General features: G+C 38.3%; 1 long non-coding RNA gene across 2 annotated transcripts; it reads left to right on the top strand.

Annotated features, from left to right (window-relative positions):
• The first annotated feature begins 4931 nt into the window (after positions 1-4931).
• Positions 4932-5838, top strand: LOC116169471. Of its 2 annotated transcripts, none has more exons than XR_004144962.1 (3): positions 4932-5135; positions 5193-5654; positions 5760-5837. It is a non-coding gene; the product is annotated as an uncharacterized LOC116169471 (long non-coding RNA). The 2 variants fall into 2 exon arrangements; XR_004144961.1 differs by having other exon boundaries at positions 4934-5135; positions 5763-5838.
• The last annotated feature ends 2 nt before the right edge of the window (positions 5839-5840 follow it).

The following is a 5840-nucleotide window of genomic DNA, read 5'->3' as shown; positions in this document are numbered from 1 at the left end:
TTATTGTTGCGTGAATCCTTCTTATTAAAACGTTATCCATTTTGACCCTGGTTCATTCCAATTCCTGGAGCGTGGATACGAAATTTTTGCTCTACAAAGAAGAGCAGTGCGTATCATTACAAATACAGACTGTAAAGCAGACTGTAAACAAACTTTTGTAACATCAAAAATTATGACAGTACCTTGTATGTTTATTTTTGAATGTTTAATGCACATTAAAAAGAATTATCACTTGTTTAGTACACATAGGGATTATCACTCTTACGACACTAGAGGATGTGATGAGATACGTTCAAAGTACTACAGGACAAGCGAATCCCAAAACAACCCTCACTATTGGGCAACTAAATTCTATAACAGTCTCCCTGAAAGTATAAAAAATATGGATGTTGCAAAGTATAGAGTGGCAATAAGACAACACCTATTACGGCATGCCTTCTATACCAGTGAGAAATATTTAAATCACAAGCACGATGTGTAAGCATACTATGTTGACGTTTGCAAATACGTTTGTATAAAGCAAGAAAACAATAAATCTAAATCTAAATGACGAAACGCACGGTCGGAAGAAATTCACCAGTCAAAAGATCCTGCGAGAAACTACCTTGTTCAAAAGTTGACGTATATTGGACGCCCGTCGTGTGAAAAGGCAACTCCAATTCCGATGTAAAGCTACATTGTGACGTTTGCCTAGAAAAAAATGACGCGGACTTCATTCCCCTGGAAATCGAACCGCGAAACAAAAATCTTGGATATGGTGAATGCTAACGTATGTGGGCCCATGAGAGACATCTCTCGGTGGAGCTAAGTATTTTGACTAGTTTGTTGCCGACTGATCCAGATGCTGTGAAATACGGTTTTTGAAGACGAAAATCGAAGTGAATAGCTCAACTGAAAACTCAAAATCCTTAAATGGTTCAGAAAACCTACTTACAATACTTGCATTCGGAATATTCGTCTCTGGTGAAATGGGCCCAAAACGAATTACCTCCTAGTAAGTTCCGCCCGGAATATTCGCCCCCCCAAAGAAAGGTACGTCTTGGAATATGCGCTCCCGGAATACTTTACCTTGGAAGATTCCCTCCTGGTAAATTCGACTTCGGAGATTAGTTTTTACTCCCGGTAGATTTTTCCAGAATACACACAACTGCTTCAATCCATATTCCAAATAACCCACCGTGAGGCACATGGAACAGCACCCAGCGATTTCCTTTGTGTAATTACCAAACATCCCTATCTTTTACTGCACTAACTTTCTACACAGAACCGGAATCTGCACCTTATTGAACAGACGCATTTCTAGAGACGATTTCCCTTCTTTTTCGCCCGCTAAGCGTTAAGTAACCGGAAACCGCCACCCTCCTCTGAGATTTTCCAACTCCTCCAAATGTTCCCCGAGGTCGCATTTCAGGAGCGATCCTGGACCACTTCAAGGTCGCTCGCCACCTGGTGGCGACCTTGGAAAGTAGGTCAAGTTGACGCGGCGAGCGACCTTGGGAAATAGATCAAGGTCAATGTCCTCGGATGGCCTTGAAAATTAATGGAGCCAATGATCTCGGATGACATTGAAAATTAGGTCACCACCCATGTGGCACGCGACTGTAACCTTGATACTTGTCACTCAACTCTCACCTTGACCTAATTCCCTAGGTCGCTAGCCACGTCACCTGGACCTATTTTCCAAGGTCACCAGGTGGCGAGCGACCTTGAAGTGGTCCCGCATCGCCCTTGTGTAAATTTCGAAGGGCGGTATGTGATATTAATTAATTGTTATTAATTATAGATCTAGTTATTTTGAAAGAGGAAAACAATTGGTCTGTTATTAAAAAATATGAAGTCACGTTATTAATTTCGAGTGTTTCCCGATATAATCTTTCCACGGCCATGTCATTGTGAAGTGTTACACCAAAGCAAGGTCGACCGTTATTCAACCTGTAATCTCGTAAATACAGGACCTAAGGAAAACGTACTAGAATTAAAATAAGTAGTAATTATAATAATAATAATAATAATAGGCATTTATTGAGCTAAACATGATATTACATATTCTAATGAATAAAAAAAAAAATAAAAAAAAAGCATGTTAGCTCAAAGGGGCGAAAGTTCAGACTGGTGGGCACCCAAGAGGGTACCACACTGTCTGTTCTACCACTTAACCCCATTCTATCGAGCTTTTAATACTCGACCACAAATGGCAGAATTGCATAATTTGGGTTTGTGCCAAACTTTAAGTGACTCAACAGTTTCAAGTACTCCGCTGTCTATCCATAAGTAAGGTATACATTGCTTTTTTAAAAGATTTTAGAGAAGAAAACTTTGAATCAGTGAAAACGTTGTAATAGGAATTATAAATTTTTGAAGCATTGTAAGTGAAACATCTTTGAAAAATACTGGTATTATGACTTGGTAAAGAAGTGAAGTTTTTGTTTCTAATATTGACATTATGCCTAAATTTAATTTTGCTGTATAGGTAATCTGGTGTTTTCGTGGAAATGATGTTGTATAAGAGGCATGCTGCGTGTAACACTCTACGATTTGACATGTTAAGCCATTTAACCTCACTTAACTTATTACTAACATGCTCATATCTTTTTAGACCAAAGATGAGCCTAAGACAAGAGTTTTGCATGCGTTGCACTCGTTTGACGTCACTTGCGTCCAGGCATGGGCCGTATATATATTAAAATGTGATAGAACTAAGGATTCGCAAAGCATTACCTTAATCTTACGATTGAGGCTATGCCTTAAATTAAAGATCATTTTTAGATTAAGATAGGCTTTTCGAAGGAGTCCTGACACGTGACTTTTAAAACGAAGTTGATTATCTACCACAACACCTAGATTTCTGACACTGTACACTACAGGAAGCAAACTGTCTTTAATTTGTATTGCAACTTGCGAGATGTTATTGTTTCGGATTTTGTTTCGACCAAATAACATGACACTGCACTTGTTAATATTAAGTTTTAGACCATGCATTTCAGAAGTGTTTACTAAACTTTGCAAATCAGAATTTATGAGGCTATTCGCATCCTCAATTTTATGAGCTGGAAATGTATAGAATAACTGCGTGTCATCCGCATAGAGGTGATACATACAATGTTTAAGACAATCTTGTATTTTGCTGGTATAGATGATGTACAACAATGGTCCTAAGACAGATCCCTGTGGTACACCCGCCATAACAGAGAGAGAGGTAGACACATTTCCATCAAGCCTAGTACACTGAGTGCGGTTGGATATATAACTTTCAATCAGGTGCACAGCCGAAGTGCTGAAACTATTGTAATTAAGGATGGATGTAAGCAATTTATGAGAAATTCTATCGAATGCTTTTGAATAATCTAATAATATCAGCATAGTTAAGTTATTTTTGTCAATCGCAGATAAGATTGTATCGGTTACAAATGCAAGTGCCGTATTACAGCTATGCCCCGGACGAAAACCTGACTGCATCGGAGGTAACATTTTCTCACTGTTTAAGAAGTGTTGTATTTGTGAAGCCATGATCTTTTCAAGAACTTTTGACAAGCAGGGAAGAATACTAATTGGCCGTAGGTCCTTAAAATCTTGAGCATTCTTTATCTTAGGTAGCGGTACCACAATGGCGTTCTTCCAAGCATTGGGAAAAGTCGATTCACTCAAACAGCAGTTAATGATGTGCGTTATGATCGAAGCCAAATAGGGTAAGCATAATTTCCACATTGTCAGACTGATTTGATCGCAGCCAATTGAATTTGATTTTAAAGATAAGAAAGTCTTCAGCATCTCTGCTTCAGTTATCAAATTAAAATTAAATTTAACATCTAACAATTTATGCGTATTCAGATTGTAGAATTCAATCAAGTGGTCAATATTCACATGGGTAGTATTAGATAATTCATTAAATGCTTCATTGATTTTATTTACATCACAAAGATTAGGTGGTATTTCATGTTTATGTGAAGATTCGCATAGCCCTATTTGCTTTAACCTTTTCCAAATACTTGTACGCGTACTTACACTCTGATTAAGATGAGACTCTATATATGCTTTTTTTTCAGACCTAATGGCAGTTGTAGTAAAATTACGTAACTGTTTATAATAATTCCAATGGGAAGGTAATTTGGATTTTTTAAATTTTGTAAAGGCTTTTTTTCTGAGTTCAATCAAAAGTTTAATGTTATCAGTCAGCCACGGAGCTGGAGGTTGACCAAATACTTCCAAAATGCATAACATTTTTGGGTCATGTTATCCGACAACTTCAAAAGATCAACGTTAAAGTCGCCCATATATAGTAAGTGATCACCAAGCGCAATTACATGTGAAATGGTTTCTTCAAGCGCGTCAAAGAATTCATCGCAAGCAAATTCCTGCCTCCTGTAGATAACTCCAATAATTAAGTTGCATTTAGGTAATTTCAGGATGATCCAAAGTTGTTCTAGAGCATTACACTTACATGGTATTTCTACGACAGCAAAATTTAGAGAGTTTTTTAAGTAAATAAAATTAATTTAAACATTTCCTCTTTAAGGACATGATAGCGATTACTTGCACTAGAAAGTTAGACTATTGCTTAATTGCAATTCATAATTTGATCTCCTCTACAAGGATATAGATTTTTAAACTTAATTCACTTTGCAATTAATTAATTACCGAGACAGATAACTCGGGTTTTCGGTTCTCTGTTCGTTTGTTTCCGCCTGCTATTCGTTCGAAGAGAGGCTTTTCTTGCATTTTGTTTTCATATTGTTTTTTTTTTTTATTTTTAATTAGGGTTCGACTGCTATGGTCATATCCCCTTTCAGCACAAACCATCTCTCACACTCTCCGCCCTATATATCTTTATACATATTTATTTGCTTCATAAAAGCTAACGTGCCTCTGCAGTTGTCTAGATTAAAGTTTTCAGAATAATTTGCCCTTATCTTATGTGTCGCGCGTTCCAAAACGTATAATGGACAGTTTCCAATTAAGTGAGCAATCGTGAGGGTTGTTCTACACCGGTCGCACTGTCGTGGATGCTCACGTTTATATATATGCTTATGCGTGATACCAGTATGTCCAATTCGTAGTCGGTGCATCTTCACATTTATTTCTCTGTCCCCGTCGCGCACCGTGTACAGTTTACCAACGTTCGGCTTTATTTGCATTAGGTGAGTATTACACCTTTCCCATCTCTGTTGCCATTCCAGTACGCTCTTTTCTTTCAGATACTTTTTCGCATCTGTAGCCATAACAAAGTTGACGTCCACACGATCTTTACATATCGCCGTTCGAGCAGCACGATCCGCCTGTTAATTTCCAGGAATTCCGACGTGACCTGGTACCCACATGAAAACTATTTCAATGCGTTCGAGTATGGGGTTCAAGGCAGATTGACACCTTCTAGTCATAACGTCATCAGAAAATATTTGCGACAGATTATTGATAACGCTCAGGCAATCGGTGACAATTAAAAATTTCCCTTCAACAACCATGGAACAATACATAATCGCCTGCCACAGCGCATATTGCTCAGCAAAAAGTATGGAAGAGAACCGACATAGTTTCCATTCATGTGGTATACCATCGATGACGATTGCGCTCCCAGCACCACGTTCAGTTTTTCCCCCATCCGTGTATATGATCTCATGTGCAGGATACTGGTTACAAATGCTTTGGAACTCCCGTAGGTAAGTATCATTGTCAGTAGTTTCCTTTTTAAGCCTTGCCAGGTCTTTCCTTACTCTAATGATGGGCATCGTCCATGGTTCAAATTCTAGCATATTTTCTTCTAGCAGTATAGGCAGAGTTATATTCCGCCATTCAAGATGTTCGCAAAACCGCACATAAGAAGGGCGCGTGATGGTCGGACGTGT

This window comes from Photinus pyralis, unplaced genomic scaffold (genome assembly GCF_008802855.1).
Source record: "Photinus pyralis isolate 1611_PpyrPB1 unplaced genomic scaffold, Ppyr1.3 Ppyr1.4_LG4, whole genome shotgun sequence".
Taxonomy (NCBI): Eukaryota; Metazoa; Arthropoda; class Insecta; order Coleoptera; family Lampyridae; genus Photinus; species Photinus pyralis.
The sequence above is the reverse complement of the archived record's forward strand: the minus strand, read 5'-3'. Positions and strand labels throughout refer to the sequence as shown.